Source organism: Salvelinus sp. IW2-2015, linkage group LG18 (genome assembly GCF_002910315.2).
Source record: "Salvelinus sp. IW2-2015 linkage group LG18, ASM291031v2, whole genome shotgun sequence".
NCBI lineage: Eukaryota > Metazoa > Chordata > Actinopteri > Salmoniformes > Salmonidae > Salvelinus > Salvelinus sp. IW2-2015.
Genome location: NC_036858.1, coordinates 24,175,457 through 24,198,968, shown reverse-complemented (window position 1 = coordinate 24,198,968; position 23,512 = coordinate 24,175,457). Strand labels below are relative to the sequence as shown.

General features: G+C 43.5%; 1 pseudogene; it reads left to right on the top strand.

Annotated features, from left to right (window-relative positions):
- The window catches only part of LOC139029197 (arginyl-tRNA--protein transferase 1-like), a 196,177-nt pseudogene that overhangs the window by 71,529 nt on the left and 101,136 nt on the right, over positions 1 to 23,512 (top strand).

Sequence of the window (23,512 nt, the reverse complement as noted above, 5' to 3'; positions counted from 1 at the left end):
CAAGGGCTGATTTCAAGGTTTTACTGCTAACCTACAAAGCATTACATGGGCTGCTCCTACCTATCTTTCCGATTTGGTCCTGCCGTACATACTTACACGTACGCTACGGTCACAAGACGCAGGCCATTCCATTTTTATGGAATGGTCTGCCTACCCATGTGAGACACGCAGACTCGGTCTCAACCTTTAAGTCTTTATTGAAGTCTCATCTCTTCAGTAGGTCCTATGATTGAGTGTAGTCTGGCCCAGGAGTATGAAGGTGAACGGAAAGGCATTGGAGCAACGAACCGCCCTTGCTGTCTCTGCCTGGCTGGTTCCCGTCTCTCCACTGCGATTATCTGCCTCTAACCCTATTACAGGGGCTGAGTCACTGGCTTACTGGTGCTCTTCCATGCCATCCCTAGGAGGGGTGCGTCACTTGAGTGGGTTGAGTCACTGACGTGATCTTCCTGTCTGGGTTGGCGCCCCCCCTTGGGTTGTGCCGTGGCGGAGATCTTTGTGGGCTATGCTCGGGCTTGTCTCAGGATGGTAAGTTGGTGGTTGAAGATATCCCTCTAGTGGTTTTTCGGGCTGTGCTTTGGCAAAGTGGGGTTATATCCTGCCTGTTTGGCCCTGTCCGGGGGTTTCGTCGGATGGGGCCACAGTGTCTCCCGACCCCTCCTGTCTCAGCCTCCAGTATTTATGCTGCAGTAGTTTGTGTGTCGGGGGGCTAGGGTCAGTCTGTTATATCTGGAGTATTTCTCCTGTCTTATCTGGTGTCCTGTGTGAATTTAAGTATGCTCTCTCTAATTCTCTCTCTCTTTCTTTCTCTCTGAAAATGTCCCAGTTCTTCCATGGCCTCCATACTCAACAGACATGTCACCCATTGAGCATGTTTGGAATGCTCTGGATCAACATGTACAACAGCATGTTCCAGTTCCTGCCAATTTCCTGCAACTTCGCACAGCCATTGAAGAGAAGTGGGACAACATTCCACAATCAACAGCCTGATCAACTCTATGCGAAGGACATGTATACAACAGGTGTAGACCTTACAGGGAAATGCTTGCTTACAAGCCCTTATGCAACAATGCAAATAGTCCGGGCAGAACCACACTCAGTTCAAAAAAATTGTCTGAAAGCAACCAAGTGTGAAAACAGCCTTAGTCTCAGTTATGGATAAGTGTGATGTCCAGCAAATAGAGCATTGCTGACATTTAAATTTACTGATTTCCTTATATGAACTAGTAAAAACTAAAAATGTTGCGTTTATATTTTTGTTCAGTGTAACTACATATACATAACACAATGGTAATAATTTATTTGAATGGTAAATCGCTATTGATAAACTGGGTAAATCAAGGTTTATTCACAACACAGGTGAATACATATTCAATAGGAGTGTGTACATGCATTGAGTTAATGAGCTTGTTTTGACAGATTTTCACGAGGCTATTGTCACGCCCTGGCCTTAGTTATCTTTGTTTTCTTTATTATTTTAGTTAGGTCAGGGTGTGACATGGGGGATGTAGGTGTTTTTGTCATGTCTAGGTTTTTTTTTATGTTTATGGGGCATTGTCTAGTCTAGGTGTTTGTATGTCTATGGCTGCCTAGATTGGTTCTCAATTAGAGGCAGCTGTTTATCATTGTCTCTGATTGGGAACCATATTTAGGCAGCCATATTCATTGGGTATGTCGTGGGTGATTGTCTATGTGTAAGTTGCCTGTGTCTGCACTTGTCATTATATAGCTTCATGTTCGTTTGTTGTTTTTGTAAGTCTGTTTAAGTATTCTTCGTTTCGTTATAATAAATAGAAGAATGTATTTCTATCACGCTGCGCCTTGGTCCTCCTCTCTTCATCCAAACGACGAACGTGACAGCTATAGATGAAAAACAATCTGTTTACCTTCTTTTTTGGACTTATTTTATTGARATAAAAGTGTGCGCTGTCTCTAAGACCCATGAAGTCATTCACACAGTCATTTCCAGGCTCAAGCAAAGATCTTGACTGGGAGAGACTTGAGCAGGGGAGACTAAGTGAATGAATAAAGTGTTGGGTGACTATCAGCTTTGTAACAAACAATATTTTGCGTAATGGTTTGTATCAATAACAAGGTACTAAGATAGTGAATTGATGTTTGCTTCAGCTGTAAGCTAGCAAGGAAAGTTACCGAAAGCTTCCATTTTTGTATGCTATCTTGCATTGTAGTATTCTAGTACAGGACATTGTTTTGGGAACCGTTTCAACATTTCTACATGCCGTGTTGCATTATTCAACTGTGTGAACTTCTGTGCAGCATAAATGGTGATGCAGCCCAGACTCCCAGTGACTTCTGTGATTCCTCATGGCAGGCTGGAGCTAACAAAAAGTAAATGGAACAGGCAGGCAAGAGGCATGAACGGTGGGTGCTCTCATGCTATAAGGGGAAATTGGCTGCGCTGATAGACAGATTTGATCCTCTCGCAATCAGTAGAACAGGAGAGACACAGAAGTACCGAAAGTAACAAAAATTCTAGTACCTAACCGTTTTTCATGTTCCAGTATCGAAAATTTGTTTTGGTATACRGTGCAACACTAGTGGGTAGCTGGAATACTGTAAGTACAGTAGTAGCTAGCTTTGAATWCAAATGAATGCAAGCTCTCATGTTATTATATTACACATTCCTGACCTAGTTATTATTAGAAGCATCATACATGAATACAGATTCAAACGGTTAAATGTAGTAACACATGTAGTCCGTGTGTTGGTACAAGCACACATGCAGCCACGCGCGTGCGCATACACATCCCCTAGTCCCTTGTACTTTCTCTGCTAGAGCCCTCCAGCTGGAATAGGGACTCTGGGGGATGGACTCAGGAAGCGGGTATTGTTTATTTTTGGAGAGGTTTTATTTAGCTTCTCTTCGAGGGAGGGTTGGTGGGTGAGTTGAAATGGAGAAGAGGAAAATGTGGTGTCCAGATTGTGGTCTGTATGTGACGGTACTGAACACCAGGCCTTGATCCGCTCCTGTATTCCGGCTGTACCAAGGGATAGTGAAGCTGCTACTCTGCCGTGTGTGTCTGCTGTGTGTCTACGTTTGTGTGTGTTGAGGCTGATACTAGTACAGATGTAATGTGGTAGGCATCCTTGAAAGAAACAGCCAGTTCTCGTGCCCACTGCCCAAGCCAGGAGAAGGGTAGTCTCATGAGCCATACTAAAAGTCTTGCACTAGCTAGTCGTAAGAAAGTCGAGAGAGACTAAATGGCTGATTTCATGAATGCTGAATCTCTGTGGTCTATGGCTGTACAGTATGAATGGGTCCAAGACACTCAAGGGGACTCGTTCCAACCCTCCACAGACACAGCGATTAAAAACAAGATACAAGGACCAGACATGATTAGATGACACAGAGCAGGAATCAGGAAATGCAATGGAACTGTTAAGGTCAGGGCAATTACAGATGGGATGGGACTAAAGCAGGAAGTACCAGTGACTCGCTCAATACGTAAGTGGTCAGATGATGAGGATGCTTCGCTACAAGACTGTTTTCCTAGCGCAGACTGGAATATGTTCAGGGATTCATCCAATGACATTGAAGTATACCACTTCATTCACCGGCTTCATCAATAAGTGCATCAACGACGTTGTCCAAACAGTGACCTATCCAAACCAGAAGTCATTGCTTACAATCAACATCCACACCGAGGTAAATGATAAAGCTGCCCCTTTCAAAGAGCGGGACACTAATCCGGACACTTGTAAGAAATGCCACTATGTCCTCAGACGAAACATCAAACAGGCAAAGCGCAAATACAGGACTACGATTAAATCCTACTACACCGGCTCTGACGCTCGTCGGATGTGGCAGAGCTTGCAACCTATTAGGGATGACAAAGGGAAACCCAGCTGTGAGCTGCCCAGTGACGCGAGCCTACCAGAAGAGCTAAATGCCTTGTATGCTCGCTTCGAGGCAAGCAATACTGAAGGATGCTTGAGAGCACCAGCTGTTTCGGACAACTGTGTGATCATGCTCTCCGTAGCCGATGTGAGCAAGACCTTTAAATAGGTTAACATTCAAACTGCCCTTACCCACCTGGACAAAAGGAACACCTATGTGAGAATGCTGTTCATTTACTTCAGCTCAGCGTTCAACACCATAGTGCCAACAAAGCTCATCACTAAGCTAAGGACCCTGGGACTAAACACCTCCCTCTGCAACTGTATGCTGGACTTCCTGACGGGCCGCCCCCAGGTGGTAAGGGTAGGCAACAACACATCTGCCACGCTAATCCTCAACATTGCGGCCCCTCTGGTGCGTGCTTAGACCTCGCACAATCCCTCCATCAGTGCTCAGACTGTCTGAAATAGGCTGAGAGGCTGGACTGAGGGCTTGTAGGCCTGTTGTAAGGCAGGTCCTCACCAGACATCACCGGCAACAACGTCACCTATGGGCACACACCCACCGTCGCTGGACCAGACAGAACTGGCAAAAAGTGCTCTTCACTGACAGGTCGCGGTTTTGTCTCACCAGGGGTGATGGTCGGATTCGCGTTTATTGTCGAAGGAATAAGCGTTACACCGAGGCCTGTACTCTGGAGCGGGATTGAATTGGAAGTGAAGGGTCCGTCATGGTTTGGGGCGGTGTGTCACAGCATCATCGGACTGAGCTTGTTGTCYTTGCAGGCAATCTCAACGCTGTACGTTACAGGGAATACATCCTCCTCCCTCATGTGGTACCCTTCCTGCAGACTCATCCTGACATGACCCTCCAGCATGAGAATGCCACCAGCCAGACTGCTCATTCTGTACGTGATTTCCTACAAGACAGGAATGTCAGGAATGCCATGGCCAGCGAAGAGCCCGGATCTCAATCCCATTCAGCATGTCAGGGACCTGTTGGATCGGAGGGTGAGGGCTAGGGCCATTCCCCCCAGAAATGTCCGGGAACTTGCAGGTGCCTTGGTGGAAGAGTGGGGTAACATCTCACAGCAAGAACTGGCAAATATGGTGCAGTCCATGAGGAGATGCACTGCAGTACTTAATGCAGCTAGTGGCCACACCAGATGCTGACTGTTACTTTTGGTTTTGACCCCCCCTTTGTTCAGGGACACATTATTCCATTTCTGTTAGTCACATGTCTGTGGAACTTGTTCACTTTGTCTCATGTGTTGAATCTTGTTATGTTCATACAAATATTTACACATGTTAAGTTTGCTGAAATGAAACGCAGTTGACAGTGCGAGGACGTTTCTTTTTTTGCTGAGTTAATATAGTGCACTGCATACATACTATAGGACTTGGTCAAAAGTTGTGCTCTACACAAACAAACAATATGGTGTTTGGGATGCAACTCAGCTCTGAGCAGCGCAATAAACCCCCACCTAAGAGTACCTCCATTACCGTGTGTGTGTGTGTGTGTGTGTGTGTGTGTGTGTGTGTGTGTGTGTGTGTGTGTGTGTGTGTGTGTGTGTGTGTGTGTGTGTGTGGGTGTGTAGCTCACAAAACTGTGGTATATTTATACAGTGAGCAATGCAGAATTTTAGATTGTGTGTATATTTTATACAGTGAGCATATTTTATACAGTGAGCAATGCAGATATTTAGATTGCTGTCGCTATGGTTAGGGCTGGCACAATTGCTACAAAACATCACCCAACGCAAACCCACACTTATTATTCCGAAAAGTCAAAGTATACCTGTGAGGGGAGTCTATCTGGTAGTAGTTGTAGGTTTTATATATACGGTACCAAAAACCAGCCGTGAGATTTTGTTTGACCATAAGTAAAAAAGGCTAATGGATCAATACTGCAAAGCGTGATTAATTGAATTGAGCCATCGCAGTTTTACTCATCACTAGACCTAGGAGGAGAGGGGAGAGCGAGGGGGAGAAGAGGAAAGGGAGAGTTGGGGGCCCATCTGAAAGTGATTTAGGCCCTTTTGAGGAATCAGAGGCGGTTTGCATTTAGCCGCGTTGAATGTTTCGGTTGTTGTCACAGTGGCAAGGACACAGCCATTATGCTGTTCTGGGAGTTGACATGCAGAGTGAGGCGAGATCTGCCTTTAACCTGTTATGGCTGCAGCCCGACACCGGTACACGCTATGACAACATCCAGCTCAAGTGCAGGGCGCGAAATTCAAAATCTATTTTTTTTTTATATTTAACTTTCACACATTAACAAGTCCAATACAGCATTTGAAAGATAAACATCTTGTCAATCCAGCCAACATGTCCGATTTTTTAAATGTTTTACAGAGAAAACACCACATATATTTATGTTAGCTCACCACCAAATAAAAAAGAGGACAGACATTTTTCACAGCACAAGTATGATGCAAGTAGCATGCACAAGCCAACCTAACTAACCTAGAACCAACCTAAATAACCTAGAAAAAACTACCTCAGATGACAGTCCTATAACATGTTACACAATAAATCTATGTTTTGTTCAAAAAATGTGCATATTTTAGCTATAAATCAGTTTTACATTACTGCTACCATCATAGCTACAGTCAGAAATTGCACGGGAGTAGCCAGAGAAAATACAGACACCAACGTCAACTACTAATTACACATCATAAAACATTTCAGAACAATATATGGTGGATAGCTAATGAAAGAATAAGATCTTGTGAATAGAGCCAATATTTCCGATTTTTGAAGTGTTTTACAGCGAAAACACAATATATCGTTATATTAGCTTACTACAATAGCTAGCACACAGCAGCATTGATTCTAGTCAAACGGTAGCATAGCACAGTTCGACAGATATATGAAAAAGCATCCCAAATTGGGTCCTTATCTTTGTTGATCTTCCATCAGAATGTTCTCCAAGGGGTCCTTTGTTCAGAAACGTCTTTATTTCGATCCAGAACGAACAATTTCCCTCTTGAATTAGCAAGCACACTGGCAGTGCGACGCTAACCTCTCCATCTTGAAAAYATTKTTGCGTCGCATCACGTCTAAAGTCCAGAAAACATTTCAATAATATAATTAAACTATATTGAAAAAACATACTTTAGGATGATATTGTGACATGTATCAAATAAAATCGAAGCCAGAGATCATATTCACCGTTAACGAGTGTTTTCCAGGAGCAGAGTCCAGGTCCTACTTCGTGCCCAGAAAAAAAAAAAAATGCGCAAGCCTCACTCCAAGAGGTTGTGTTCAATCCCAGGACGAGATAATCAAGTCATTTCTGCTCTCACTTCCGCATGACACCCAGAGGAAGGCGTATGACGTGTTTCTACAGTCCTAAGTGACATGCCCTTTTATAGACAAGGTCTTGAAGAGCGACATCGATTTTGGAAATCTCACTTCCGGATAGGAAATGGGCTGTAAAAATAGTTCTGTTCCACTTAGAGAAATAATTAAAACGGTTTTAGAAACTAGAGACTGTTTTCTATCCAATAGTAATAATAATATGCATATTGTAAGAGCAAAAAATTGATTAAGAGGCCGTTTGAAAATTGGCACATATTTTCCAGTTTTTCAATACGCCCCCTGCAGCCATAACAAGTTTTAACAGGTCTCTGCTGCATAAACACACAAGCGCGTGCACACACACACACACACAAGCGCACACACACACGTGTATGAGCGTTAGGGCTGACCCTATTTAGTCGACTGGTCGATTGTTTGTTCGACAGGCTTTTGGCCTGCCGAGATTTCTTATATCGAGCTTTCGCAAAAACATATTTTTTCATCGTGCACATGGCACCTATCTGAGTCACACTGGTCTCAGTACAGTGAACTAATCCATTGGTTATATTATTTCAAAATAATGGTGCAACACTAATTCATCTAATATTATTTTATTACATATGCGTTTTCTCCTGCGTTGGATACAGTCGCTGCCCGCGGTTCTGAAACATAATCTTCAGTGCGCCATAGAATTGGAGCCTGTTGCTATGTGCATAATAACAAAGTTAACCAGCATATTGCAATTGAGCCATTTCACAGATTTGGCTGTTTTTAATCTTTGCTATGCTGTAATAAAGGCTTTATTTAAAAAAATCTCTAGAACAGACTGGTATTACTTAGAATTGATTTAGTGTTTACAATATTCTTCTGCCTGTTTGTAAGTGTAACCTAACAGCACCTGTTTTTTCACAGATAATATGCACACAGCTCTCGCTCCTATACCCTCCTTTTTCTTGATCTCCTTGTTACTACAATTATTATTATGATCATCATTATAATAATAAGTAATGTCGTTATCATTAGTAGGCTTTGTATCATAGCTTTGTATAACCACCATCAAGCTGTAGGCCTAAGAGCGCGTCCTGTTTAGTCTTAATACCGTAATTTACTTGGGCCTATATTTCAATATATGGTACATTTATTTCAATATATAGGCTACTGTATCAATCATTAATTTATTTGTTCATGCCATCACACAGCATATGAGACATTAATGCTTTGAAGCATTTTATCAATGAAGCATATTAGTTAAAAAATTAAATAACAAAGGGRGCTTTGAATAATTAGCCTAAACAATAGATACATTTCAATTCACAAATGCATGCAACTGTTTTTAGTCTGCTTTATATATTTTTTTYTTTTGTTAGAACAGACTCCCTGGTACATTTATTTGTTTAGTGTTTACACTGTTCCAAATGGTCAGAAAAAAAGTATTATTTTGTAATCTAACAGCAACTGTTTAGCARACATAATACTCACGCAACGCTTGTTCCTATACCCTACTTGATGTTCAGTCATTTCAACAACTAAGTAAAATGTCTTCCACAGATCTGAATTCCCCTTGCCCTCCTGGACAACCAATAAACAATCGCCCATTTATTTTTCACTTCATCCACATTCATTTTCCTGTCACGTGTCACTGTGTTCTGAGTTTGTAATAACCAATTTATTGATGTGATTATGATGGGCTATAGGTCAGGCCCTATTGGTCACGTGCATGCAATGCTTACATGGTTCACGTAAAGAGAGCAAGGGTTGAGGGAAAAGGGAACGTTTTTCCTAAACAAATTAAGGATTTCAGTAACAGAACTTTTCGGTCAGAAACTAAATTGCTGAAATTATGTTGCAGCTTCAGCACAGACAGCTCAATAAACATTTGCTGTGCTGTGGTGCAGTTTCGCTGCAGTAGGGTGGAGAGCGAGACAATGTGCGCCAGTCACACAGGCGCTCGCTGTCATTTTTTTTAACACAGTGTGACCATTGGGCTCTTTCTTGAGTCATTTGTGTGTCTTAATTATTTAATCGAACAGTGTGCTTAAAGCATCCGACAAGCTCAGTGCATATGTAGTTAATTTATTAAAACACATAGGGTGTGTGTCTATATATGGAAAAATAAGTTTAAACATTCCGACCAATCGATTGGTCGAAGAACAGGACGACGCTCGGCCGACCAAGATTTTCTTTAGTCTGGGACAGCCCTAATGAGCATGCACACATACCAAGAGTAAATGCACAGACTCAACCATTCACTGACAGACTTACTCAGACACACTCAGAGGGGGTAAGAAAAAGTCCTCACACACATATGGAGACTCACGCTCTCACTTTTTACTAAATTCTAAATGACACTGGGCTCTGACAAAGCCTCCAGTGTTTGTGGCGAGAGCCTGTGCCAAGAAAGTAACAGGCTGTATGCCTCCCGCTGCTCAGCTAGAGGCCCCAGAGGTAGCTAGTACAGCCATCAACCAGACCTCCCAATTCCAACGCTGCTTTCCCAGCTAAACACTCTCCATTTTACCCCAGCCTCCTTCTCTTCCACCTGCCAGTCATTCAAAGGCCTCAAAACTAATGTCTGCACAATGCTAGTCCTCTCTCATTCTAATCTCTGTTCACCACACACACACACAAAACAGCCACTTTTTAGCCCACACAGTGAATGGATACCCCTCTCCCCATCTCCAATGCTCCGTCGTGTCACCCAGGTAATCAGCAAGTGTTTAGTAACAAAGCAGCCCAGAGCTGGAGCGACAGCCTTTGTTTTTTGCCAGCTCCATTTAGAACAGCTCCACTGAGGGGTATGGGAGGAATGTGGAGCCCAGTAGTGGTGGCCCTCTGGGTCTGGTAGCAACGGGGTGGTGGGGGCCCCGCAGGTCCAAGTGTGGGTGGAGAAGATTGGGGAGAGGGGGTTTAATATGTAGACATGTTTAATTGTGTGAGTTGGTGCTGGGCAGTGGCCAAGCGGCATTCTTTGGGTTTTCAGGCTGTTGGATGGTTAGATTAGCAACGGCAGTTCTCCCGGTGTTGTGATAACGAGTGCCATGTTTGACGGGCCTAACAGGGCCCAGATGAGCCGTGGGGACAGAGAAGGATCCCCCCCCCTTAGGTTTAATATGCCCAAGCCCCACTAGATGTATGATGTCTGTGTGATATAAAGCAGTTAAGCCAGTTGATTGAAAAACCCAATGTGCAGATGGGTCACAAAAAAATCTGTTATGTATTAAATGAGAGTTGTATCACACACACACACACACACACACACAGGAGAAAGCTTGGCCACATTCCATCCCCTCGCAAGAAGAGTTTTGCTCATGCAGGGTATTTTATTTTATTTAAAAAAAGACACACAGACCCCCGCCCCCAGCCTGATCCCTGTCCACATTTGGGAGCCATTAGCGGATGGGGCTACTGTACACCCCTGTGCATAGTACACGTGTTGGGCCTGGGTAACAGCCTGGTCTCCTGTGTGTGTGTGTGTGTGAGAAATAGAGTGCGAGAACAGGCCTGCTAATGCATTAACGGAAGGGATTCATACCATTTGCTCACTTGATCAATTACATTTTACAGTTTGTACGTATGCTAAAGGCTAGAGCTGCTGCTTTCAAGGAGRGGGACGCTTATAAGAAATCCTGCTATGCCCTCCGACTAAACATTAAACAAGCAAAGCGTCAATACAGGACTCGGATCGAACTCTACTACAAATCCTCACTGTGGCAGGGCTTGCAAACTATCACAGATTACAAAGGGAAACCCAGCCAAGAGCCGCCCACTAACGCGAGCCTACCAGATGGGCTAAAGGCCTTCCATGCTCGCTTCGAGGAAAGCAACACTGAACCATCCCCCACGCTGACCTCAACACGGGAGGGGGCCTCAGGTGTGCGTACTTAGTCCCCTCCTGTGCTCCTTATTCACCTACGACTGCGAGGCCGCTCACGACTCCAAACAAATCACATTTTATTAGTCACATGCGCCGAATACAACAGGTATACAACAGGACCTTACAGTGAAATGCTTACTTATGAGCCCCTAACCAACAATGCAGTTTAAAAAAATATGGATAAGAATAAGAAATTAAAGTAATTAAATAGCAGCAGTAAAATAACAATAGTGAGACTATATACAGGGGGGTACCGGTACAGAGTCGATGTGCGGGGGCACCGGTTAGTTGAGGTATATGTACATGTACAGTAGCTAGAGTTGTTAAAGTGACTATGCATAGATGATAACAACAGAGAGTAGCAGCGACATAAAAGGGGGGGGGGGCAATGCAAATAGTCTGGGTAGCCATTTGATTACGTGTTCAGGAGTCTTATGGCTTGGGGGTAGAAGCTGTTTAGAAGCCTCTTGCACCTAGACTTGGTGCTCCGGTACCGCATGCTGTGCAGTAGCATAGAGAACAGTCTATGACAAGGGTGGCTGGAGTCTTTGACAATATTTAGGGCCTTCCTCTGACACCGCCTGGTATAGAGGACCTGGATGGCAGGAAGCTTGGCCCCAGTGATGTACTGGGCCGTTCACCATCAAGTTTGTTGATGACAAGACGGTGGTGTGCCTGATCACCAACGATGATGAGAGAGCCTATAGGGAGGAGGTGAGAGACCTGGCAGTGTGGTGCCAGGATAACAACCTCTCCCTCAACGTGGGCAAGAGAAAGGAGCTTATCGTGGACTACAGGAAATGGAGGGCCGAACACGCTCCGATTCACATTGACAGGGCTGTAGTGGAGACGGTCGAGAGCTTCATGTTCCTCCACATTTCGAAGAACCTATCATGGTCCTCACACACCAACACAGTCGTAAAGAGGACACGACAACACCTCTTCCCACTCAGAAGGCTGAAAAAAATGTGGCATGTGCCCTCAGATCCTCAAAGTGAAACACCTGCACAATTGAGAGCATCTTCACTGAATACATCACCACTTGGAATGGCAACTGCTCTTCATCCGATTGCAAGGCACTACAGAGGGTAGTGCATACGGCCCAGTACATCACTGGGGTCAAGCACCTTGCTATCCAGGACCTCTATACCAGGCGGTGTCAGAGAAATGCCCTAAAAAATGTTGAAGACTCCAGCCGCCCAAGTCATACTGTTCTCTCTGCTACCGCACGGCAAATGGTACCGGAGCGTGAGGTCTGGGACCAAAAGGCTCCTGAACAGCTTCTACCTCCAAGCCATAAGACTGCTAAATAGTTAATCAGGTAGCTACCTGGACTACCTTTTTGCATTAACTATTTTTGACTCTATGCACCCYAACTGGTCTCTACCCACACATAACACGTACACACAGGCACACATTCGCCACATACACACTTCCACATTCATCACATATGCTGCTGCTACTGTCTATTCAGAAAGTATTCAGACCCCTTGACTCTTTCCACATTTTGTTACGTTACAGCCTTATTCTAAACACAAAATACCCCATAATGACAAAGCAAACCAATTTTTTTGAAATTTGTGGAAATGTATTAAAAATATTAAACTCACATTTACATAAGTATTCAGACCCTTTACTCAGTACTATATTGACGCACCTATGGCAGCGATTACAGCCTCGAGCCTTCTTGGGTATGACGCTACAAGCTTGGCACACCTGTATTTGAGGAGTTTCTCCCATTCTTCTCTGTAGATCCTCTCAAGCTCTGTTAGGTTGGATGTGGAATGTCTCTGCACAGCTATTTTCAGGTCTCTCAAGACATGTTCGATCGGGTTCAAGTCCGGGCTCTGGCTGGGCCACTCAAGGACATTCAGAGACTTGTCCCGAAGGCACTCCTGCGTTGTCTTGGTTGTGTGCTTAGGGTCATTGTCCTGTTGGAAGGTGAACCATTGCCACAGTCTGAGGTCCTGAGCGCTCTGGAGCAGGTTTTCATCAAGGATCTCTCTGTACTTTGCTCCGTTCATCCTCCCCTCAATCCTGACAAGTCTCCCAGTCCCTGCCACTGAAAAACATCCCCACAGCATGATGCTGCCACCACCATGCTTCACCGTAGGGAGGGTTTCAGGTTTCCTCCAGATGTGACGCTTGGCATTCAGGCCAAAGAGTTCAGTCTTGGTTTCCTCAGACCAGAGAATCTTGTTTCTCATAGTCAGTCCTTTAGGTGCATTTTGGCAAACTCCAAGCGGGCTGTCATGTGCCTTTTACTGAGGAGTGGCTTCCATCTGGCCATTCTACCATAAAGGCCTAATTGGTGGAGTGCTGCAGAGATGGTTTTCCTTCTGGAAGGTTCTCCCATCTCCACAGAGGAACTCTGGTGCTCTGTCATTGACAATCGAGTTCTTGGTCACCTCCCCGACCAAGGACCTTCACGGCGGCCAGCTCTAGGAAGGGTCTTGGTGGTTCCAAACTTCTTCCATTTAAGAATGATGGAGGCCACTGTGTTCTTGGGGACCTTCAATGCTGCAGAAATATTTTGGTACCCTTCCCCAGATTCTGTACTTCGACACAATCCTGTCTCAGAGCTCTATAGACAATTACTTCAACCTCATGGCTTGGTTTTTGCTCTGACATGCACTGTCAACTGTGGGACCTTATATAGACAGGTATGTGCCTTTCCAAATAATGTCCAATCAATTGAATTTACCACAGGTGGACTCCAATCAAGTCATAGAAAAATTTCAAGGATGATCTTTGGAAACAGGATGCACCTGAGCTCAATTTCAAGTCTCATAGCAAAGTGTCTAAATAATAAGGTATTTCTCATTTTTATTTTTGATACATTTTCAAAATGTTATAACCTGTTTTCACTTTGTCACTCTGTATTGTGTGTAGATTGAGGAAAATGTTTTATTTAATCCATTTTTGAATAAGGCTGTAACTTTCTGAATACTTTCCGAATGCGCTGTTCCTTGCTGCCTAGTCACTTTACCCCTACCTATATGTATAGATCTACCTCAATTTCCTTGTAACCCTGCACATCGACTCAGCACTGGTACCCCAATTATATAGTCAAGCAATCATTGATAATTGTGTATTTATTCCTTGTGCTACTATTTTTTCCCTATTGGTTTTTATTGTATTCTGAATTGTTAGGAAGGGTCTGTAAGTAAGTATTTCACTGATAGTTTACATCTGTTATTTTTATTTGATATTTAACCTCCATCCATCCATCTCTCTCTCCCCCTCCCTCTCTCTCTCTTAATCTGTCTCCCTCCATCCATCCATCCCCCTCTCTCTCCCACACACCAGGCGGAGATGCCTACGAACGGTTTCTGAGGTGGGCTACGGTTCCTTCTACCAGCAGTACTGGCTGGACGGCCGCATTGTGGCGATTGGGGTGGTGGACATCCTGCCCACTTGCGTGTCCTCCGTCTACCTGTACTACCACCGCGACTTRGCCTCTCTATCGCTGGGCTCCTACTCTGCACTCAGGTCAGTGGGGATCTAGCTGTGGATCTAGCTCCACGTCTGGCAGTGCTCTTTTCTTTTTTACCCAGCTCTCTCTTCCCTTTCTGCCTGATTTGTCACTCCTCTCCTTGTCTCTTTCTGTTATTGGGAGACATGTTCACATTGCCTAAGCAAGTGAAATAGATAAACAAAAGAGAAGTAAACAATATAAATCAACAGTAAACATTACTCTCACAACAGTTCCAAAGGAATAGAGACATTTCAAATGTCATATTATTGCTATATACAATGTGCAAATAGTTAAAGTACAAAACTGAAAAAATAAACAAATATGGGTTGTATTTACAATGGTGTTTGTTCTTCACTGGTTGCCCTTTTCTTGAGGCAACAGGTCACAAATCTTGCTGCTGTGATTGCACACTGTGGTATTTCATCCAATAGATATGTGAGTTTATCAAAATTGGCTTTGTTTTAAAATTCTTTGTGGGTCTGTGTAATCTGAGGGAAGTATGTGTCTCTAATATGGTCATAATTCCTAACCTCCTTGGCAGGAGGTTAGGAAGTGCAGCTCAGTTTCCACCTCATTTTGTGGGCAGTGTGCACATAGGCCGCTGAAGAGAAGATAGGCTTTCTCAATAGCAAGGCTATGCTCACTGAGTCTGTACATACTGAAAGCTTTCCTTAAGTTTTGGTCAGTCACGGTGGTCAGGTATTCTGTCACTGCGACCTGGCCAAGATAAAGCAAAGTAGTTCGACACATACAACAACACAGAGTTACACACGGAGTAAAACAAACATACAGTAAATAATACAGTACAAAAACAAGTCTTTATACAATGTGAGCAAATGAGGTGAGATAAGGGAGGTAAAGGCAATAAAAAGGCCACGGTGGCGAAGTAAATACAATATAGCAATTAAAACACTGGCATTGTAGATTTGCAGTAGGTGAATGTGCAAAGTAGAAATACTGGGGTGCAAGGGAGCAAAATAAATAAGTAAATAAATACAGTAGGGGATGAGGTAATTGTTTGGGCTATTTATAGATGGGCTATGTACAGGTGCCAAATAGCATTCTAGTTTGCTCAGTATTTTTGTTGATTCTTTCCAATGTCAAGTAATTATCTTTTTGTTTTCTCATGATTTGGTTGGGTCTAATTGTGTTGCTGTCCTGGGGCTCTGTGTAGTCCGTTTGTGTTTGTYAACAGAGCCCCAGGACCAGCTTGCTTAGGGGACTCTTCTCCAGGTTCATCTCTCTGTAGGTGATGGCAATGTTATGGAAGGTTTTGGAATCGCTTCCTTTTAGGTAGTTGTAGAATTTAATGTCTCTTTTCTGGATTTTGGTCATTAGCGGGTATCCGCCTAATTCTGCTCTGCCTGCATTATTTGGTGTTTTACGTTGTACACAGAGTCTCAATTACATTGCAAGCAGAGTCTCAATTGGGTGTTTGTCCCATTTCGTGAATTCTTGGTTGGTGAGCGGACACTAGACCTCACAACCTTAAAGTGGAATGGGTTCTATAACTGATTCAAGTAGTTTTTTTGCCAGATCCTAAATGGTATGTCGAATTTTATGTTCCTTTTGATGACATAGAAGGCCTTTCTTGCCTTATCTTTCTGATCATTCACAGCTTTGTGYACGTTACCACTCTCTCTCTTTCCCTTCTCACCCACTCTCTCGCTCCTATGTTTTTCCTCATCATCCCTGATCCCCATTTCTCTCTTCTTTATTCCCTCTTTTCTCCTTCTTCCCCATTTACCCTTCTCTCTCTCTCTCTGTTTCTCAGTCTATCGCTCTCTTGAAGGTATACCTGACTAGGTAGGTAAATACTCCTCTCGTTTGTCATGATGCAGTTTGTGCACTCCCTCACCCACACACACCACACACACACACACACACCACACACACACTCTCACTGTACACACACATCTGCCACTTCCTGTAAAGTGTAGCCCAATAATGTGAGAAAGCTTTTAAAAACATATTTCTGCATACAGTGGTTCTTCCTTTAAAAGTTGCGTCATACACAGCTTGCGGGCTGCCGCAAAATTCTATGGCACGTTATTTAAGTGTCAGCCATTGTTGCCACAATGGTAGTTAGTGCTAGTGTCACGTTCTTTCAAAATCGAACCAGAAGCAGACCAGGACAAGGAGAATAGGAAGAAGTTGAGTATTTATTTACAAGTGAATGTGAATGGGTAGATATATCCAGGTGGCGTAGCGGGCAGCGGTGGTGAGTTGATGGGAGTAAATAGGTGAATCCAATGGGGTAGCGGAATCCCTCGACGACCAGGCGGGAATGGGGTAAATGATCCCGGTGAGTAACTGAAGACAAAACAAACGGAGGTAAGTTTAAGGCAAGCAATACGTAAAAAACAACAAAACAAATTCTATCCAACTTGAGGCTGATACTATGGCACAACATACTGTTCATGGCTAACGATCCGGCAGGGAAGGATGTCAGGTCCGGGCTTATGAAGAGGAGAGATGATGATCAGGACCAGGTGTGCAGATAGCTGATGGGATACAGGTGCGGGTAATCAGAACTCCCAACTGGCTACATTGCCCGGCAACCAGACAGGGTGCGTTCCAGGACGCCGGAAAAACACTCCAGGACAGAACACAGGCAAAAAACGACTCAGGAAACGGGATTCGTGACAGCTAGTTGCCACCAGAAGGCATCTTGAGAAGCTAAGTTATTGAAATGACATGGAGATGTAGCTGAAGCGTCAAAGGGAGCATTGAATAGAACAGACTATATGGGATTGTTTTTTTATGAAATGTAGCTTAATTCATTTTATGAATATTATGGTTTTTTATATTCCAAGAAAAATTTAAATGCAGTTCGTACTGTAGCCGATGTAACTGTAGGGCCTAAGGGTTTCCATTAGGAAAATATGGCACTGTACAACGTGTTTCTATTCCAAGAAACGAAAATGCATTTTGTTACTGTAGCTGTTTTAGCGTAACTTTACTTATTGGCATGAAGAGCTACTTAAAACCTGTTATGGCTCAGGGGCGTATTGGAAAAAACTGGAAAATATGTGCCAATTTTCAAACGGCCTCTTAATCAATTTTTGCTCTTACAATATGCATATTAATATTAATATTGGATAGAAAACAATCTCTAGTTTCTAAAACCGTTCTAATTTTTTCTCTGAGTGGTACAGAAGTCATTTGGCAGCACTTTCCCTGACCAAGAAGTAGAATGTCAGAAATCTATGCTCGCTTCAACGTTATGCCTATACATGGTCATTATACGTAAGACCCTACGTACACTCCGTACGCCTTGCTCTGGGTGTCAAGAGGGTATGAGAGAAGAAATTTAGTGAATATCTTGTTTCAGAGGTTGAATAAGAGCTATTTCTTTGACGTGACCGACCACTTCCGGAGTCTGAAGCGCGCGACTTGGGAGTGATATTGCGTTCTTTTTGCTGCTGTTTTGGACGGGAACAATCTCCGGCTGGGTTTTTATTTTGATAAATGAGACCATATCATCGTAATGTATGTTTTTTCAAATATAGTTTTAAATCAGATTATTTGAATTTTTTTTCGGGAGTTTTGCCGTGTTCCGTTCTCTGACTTTTTTTACGTTGGACAAATCCGTGCCAAGTCGACCAGTGCCAAATGCCTAAGTGAGAAGGGAAAGTTGCCCATCCTGACTCCAAACACGACTCATCTGGACAAAGGACACCCTGATCAACATTCTGATGAAAGATCAGCCAAAGGTTAAAGGGACCCAATTTATAATGTTATTTCATATATCTGTCGTGCATGTCAACTGGTCGCGGGCGCCCAAGTGTGTCTGGCTATTGTGGCTATGCTAACATAGCGCTACATTTTGTTTTCGCTGTAAAACATTTAATAAATCGGAAATATTGTCTGGAATCACAAGAATCCTGTCTTTCAATTGCTGCACAGTATGTATTTCTCAGATATGTTTTATGATGAGTAATTAGTTATTTGACGTTGGTGTCTGTAAATGTTATGGCTGCTTTCGGTGCAATTTCTGATTATAGCTGAAATGTAATTTATGATTTATACCATAAATATGCACATTTTTCAAAAAAAACATATGCTATACAATAAATATGTTATCAGACTGTCATCTTATGAAGTTGTTTCTTGGTTAGTGGCTATATATATCTTTATTTGGTCGAATTAGTGATAGCTAGTGACGGAGTAAAAAACTGATGGAGTTAGAAAAGTGCTCTCTTTTGCTGACGTGGTTAGCTAATAGATTTACATATTTTGTCTTCCCTGTAAAACATTTTAAAAATCGGACATGTTGGCTTGATTCACAAGATGTCTACCTTTCATATGCTGTATTGGACTTGTTAATGTGTGAAAGTTAAATATTTTAACAAACTAGATTTTGAATTTCGCGCCCTGCACTTGAGCTGGATGTTGTCATAAGTGTACCTGTGTCGGGATTGCAGCCCAAACAAGTTAAATATACAGTACATCAATCAATCAATCATTAATTTGTGCATGTCATCACACAGCCTTCTAGGCAGAGTTGCAAAGAAAAAGCCATATCTCAGACTGGCCAATAAAAATAAAAGATTAAGATGGGCAAAAGAACACAGACATTGAATAGAGGAACTAAGCCTAGAAGGCCAGCATCCCGGAGTCGCCTCTTCACTGTTGAGACTGGTGTTTTGTGGGTACTATTTAATGAAGCTGCCAGTTGAGGACTTGTGAGGCATCTGTTTCTCAAACTAGACACTCTAATGTACTTGTCCTCTTGCTCAGTTGTGCACCAGGGCCTCCCACTCCTCATTCTATTCTGGTTAGCGCCTGTGTAACGATCTTCTTTGGGAGAAAGAGAGGAGGACCAAAGCGCAGCGTGGTAAGTTTCATGATGAAACTTTAATAGAACAAACTGAACACTGAATTACAAAACAATAAACTGAACGAACAAAAACCGAAACAGTTCCGTGTGGAACACACAGACACGGAAGACAACCACCCACAAAACACAACAGAAAACAGGCTCCCTAAATATGGTTCCCAATCAGAGACAAATGACTAACACCTGCCTCTGATTGAGAACCATATCAGGCCAAACGAAAAACCAACATAGAAACACAAAACATAGATAACCCACCCYACTCACGCCCTGACCAACTAAAACAAAGAAAATACAAAAGAACTAAGGTCAGAACGTGACAGCCTGTTTGCGCTGATCTGTAAAGGGGATAGTACAGAGCGTTGTATGAGATATTCAGTTTCTTGGCAATTTCTCGCATTGGATAGCCTTAATTTCTCAGAACAAGAATAGACTGACAAGTTTCAGAAGAAAGTGCTTTGTTTCTGGCCATTGTCAGCCTGTAATTGAACCCACAAATGCTGATGCTCCAGATACTCAACTAGTCTAAGGAAGGCCAGTTTTATTGCTTCTTTAATCAGAACAACAGTTTTCAGCTGTGCTAACATAATTGCAAAGGGRTTTCTAATTATCAATTAGCCTTTTAAAATAAATGATAAACTTGGATTAGCTAACACGCCTATGTAGATATTCCATTAAACATCAGCCGTTTCCAGCTACAATAGTAATTTACAACATTAACAACTTCTTCACTGTATTTCTGATCAATTTGATGTTATTTTAATGGACAAAAAATGAACTTTTCTTTCAAAAACAAGGACATTTCTAAGTGACTCCAAACTTTTGAACTGTAGTGTATGTAGTGTATTCTATACTATTCTACTGTGTCTTAGTCACTTTAATGTTTACACATCTTGCATTACTCATCTCGTATGTACAGTATACACTGTATTCTATATTATTCTACTGTATCTTAGTCCATGCCGCTCTGACATTGTTCGTCCATATATGTATATATTAATTCCATTCTTTACTTAGATTTCTGTGTATTGGGTATATGTTGTGAAATTGTTAGATATGACTTGTTAGATATTACTGCACTGTCGGAGCCAGAAACACAAGCATTTCACTACACCCGCAATAACATCTGCTAAACGTGTATGTAACCAATAAAATMTGATTTTATTGCCTAAAGGAGGCCCTGGAAAAGCAGACCAGTGCTATGGAAAAAAACCTCCATGTTGTTTACATACACCACATCCTAGTTGTTTGATTTCACTTCATAAGACTTCCTCTGTCAAAAAATAAACTTTTCTACTCTGCGCCATACAACCTGAAGTGTGTGTGTGTGGGGGGGGGGGGGGGGGTATAGGAGGTATAGTGTGTGTGTGTTGAGGTCTTGGGGTGTTCCATGGGGAGTGTGTTCAGGTGTGATTCTGTGTTAACAACAGGAGAGGGGGATGTTGAGAGGTTCCCCTGATGACAGGCACCAAGAAGAAGGGGAGAGGGGCATAAAGAGGGATTGGAGGAGTGGACATTGTTCCTGAGGCACTGTTGTCCAAAAGGCAGCTGGTGTCCGGCATTGGGGTGATTTTGTGTGTGGGTGTGTGCGTGCATACACAGTGTGTGTGTGAGTACATGCGTGTGACTGTATTAGTGAAAATGTGTGATTATGTTTAATTTGGTTTTGTAAAAAATAACAGTTGTTTTGTGTGTCTAGGTCTGGGCTTTGTTTGTTTATTTTTGGGTTAAAGTCTCTCTGGACTGAGTGTTTGCATGAGTGCATGTGCGTGGGTGGGTGCACATTTGTGTGCGTTTGTGCTTAGCCCTACACAGTTAGGTCCTCAGTCTGAGCTGAAGCTCAGCACTGCAGTGTGCATTAATATGTAGCAGGGCTCTGTGTAGAGAGAGAGAGAGAGAAGCGGGGGCCTAGATAATTGGCTTGTTTTGGAGTGTCAGATCGCTGAAGAGGGGATAATGGCGGGCTCAAGCTGCTGCCACGGGGGTTAGGGGGGGTGAGGAGGGGGGKACTTTTTGTGAACGGGCCCCTTACCTCTCCTGATCCTCCCCATTCAACCCCCGGTCAGCCTTTGTGGTGAGGGGATGGGAACCCAGGAACCTGGCAGCTAACCGGCTGACCTTCTCGCACCTCTCTCCTAGCCCCCTTTCTCTCGTTACCCCCCACCCCCTTTTCACCTTCTCATCCCCCCTAGACTTTTATATTCTTCTTTCACTCTGTTTGGGTCTCTTTGTGCACCCCCCTTTTTATTTCCCAGTGCCTCTATTTTATTTAACATTTTTTTCCGCTCTTGAGAAAAGTTGAAGAAAAGAAGCTCTCACCCTTCATTTAAGAGGGTGAAAGAAAGAGGGATGGAAGGAAGAGTGAAACAAAAGGCGGAGAAGAGGAGTAGAATTTAGTTATGGAAAAGTGAAGGAAATAGAAGCGAGAGAGAAAGCGAGGTAGGAAAATAGGCTTAAAATAAAAGGATGCAATTAATGAAAGAACGATAAAGTAAATAAATAAACCAAGACATTTACTGTATTAGGGGATGTTGTATAAAAATCTCCCAATGATTTAGTCTTTGTAAACATGCTCCTTTGCCTTATTGTCTACCTCCCCACTCTCAACATTTCAATGGCTTTAGAAGGCAAGGCAATGTTTTTGACCAATGAAATGTGAACACTGGAGAAACTAACTGCATTCTTTAATATAGTCATTGGCTGCTTCCCAAATGGCACCCCAGGGGCCCTGTCCACTCTCACTGCTTGTACTAAACTCACAGAATACAATAAAGTAGATAATAAATTGTCAATTTCTGTGAGAAACTTACATTTATCCTCTGAAAATAGAATGCTGTTAGCCAACATTGTATCTGTTTAAACATCTCTCTTTTCTCCAGGGAGGTRGCCTTCACCGGGCATCTCCAGAAACAGTCCCCKAAGCTGTGCTACTACTACCTGGGCTTCTATATCCACTCCTGCCCCAAGATGCGATACAAGGTATAACACGTTTCCTTTGTCATCAAATTAAGTTCGATCCTATACTCTGCTATGCTCTACTCCACTCTGTTCTACTCTATGTCCTACACCACCCTACCCAACCCTGTCCTAGGTGACTTATCCAAAGCAGGAGAGAATACATCTGCATGAATGTACAGCGGTATCATAAGTATTCACCACCCATGGATTCTTTTCACATTTTGTTGAATTACAAAGTGGGATTGAAATAGATTTAATTGTGATTTTTTTTGTAATTGATCTACACAAAATACTCAAATGTTAAAGTGAAGAGAACATTTTACAAATGGTTACATACTTTTACAAAATTTAAAGAATTTATATAGCCATTGCATAAGTATTCACCCCATTTGTTTACACAAGCCTAAATTAGTTTAGGAGTAAAAGATTGGCTTAACAAATCACATAATAAGTTACATGGTTTCACGACTTCCACCGGAGGTGGCTCCTCGGGAATCCCGAGGAGAATCGCTGAAGAGGGGATAATGGCAGGCTCAAGCTGCTGCCACGGGGGTTAGGGGGGGTGAGGAGGGGGGCACATTTTGTGAACGGGCCCCTTACCTCTCCTAACAGAATCCCGCACCATAATTAAATGGAGTTAGCAGGAGCTGACGCGCTCTCCACTTCCATGGAGGAGCGCGTGTAACACCACACCACCATTCTCCACCGTCTGGGGACCGCCATGGATCAAGTGATGGCGACGATGGAGAGATGGCAGAGGGGTGGCCTTCCTACCCCTCCACCAGCCACACTCCAACCAGCACCACCACCTTCTCCGACGTCGTCCGGCCCCAGCGGTATTCGGCTCGCACTCCCGAGGGAGTACGATGGGACGGCTGCCGGGTGCAAGGGGTTTCTGCTCCAACTGGAGCTTTACCTGGGAACCGTTCACCGGGCTCCTTCGGGAAGTGAGAGCGGGAACGCCCTCGTCTCCTGCCTGTCAAGCAAAGCTCTGGAGTGGGCCAACGCGGTCTGGGATGGACCAGACTCGGCGAGGGACCACTACCCAGAGTTCACCCGCCTCTTCCGGGCCGTGTTCGACCATCCACCTGAGGGTCGAGCAGCGGGTGAACGTCTGTTCCGTTTACAGTAGGAGACGAGGAGCGCACAAGACTTCGCTCTGGAGTTCAGGACCTTGGCCGCAGGGTGGACGATAGGGCCC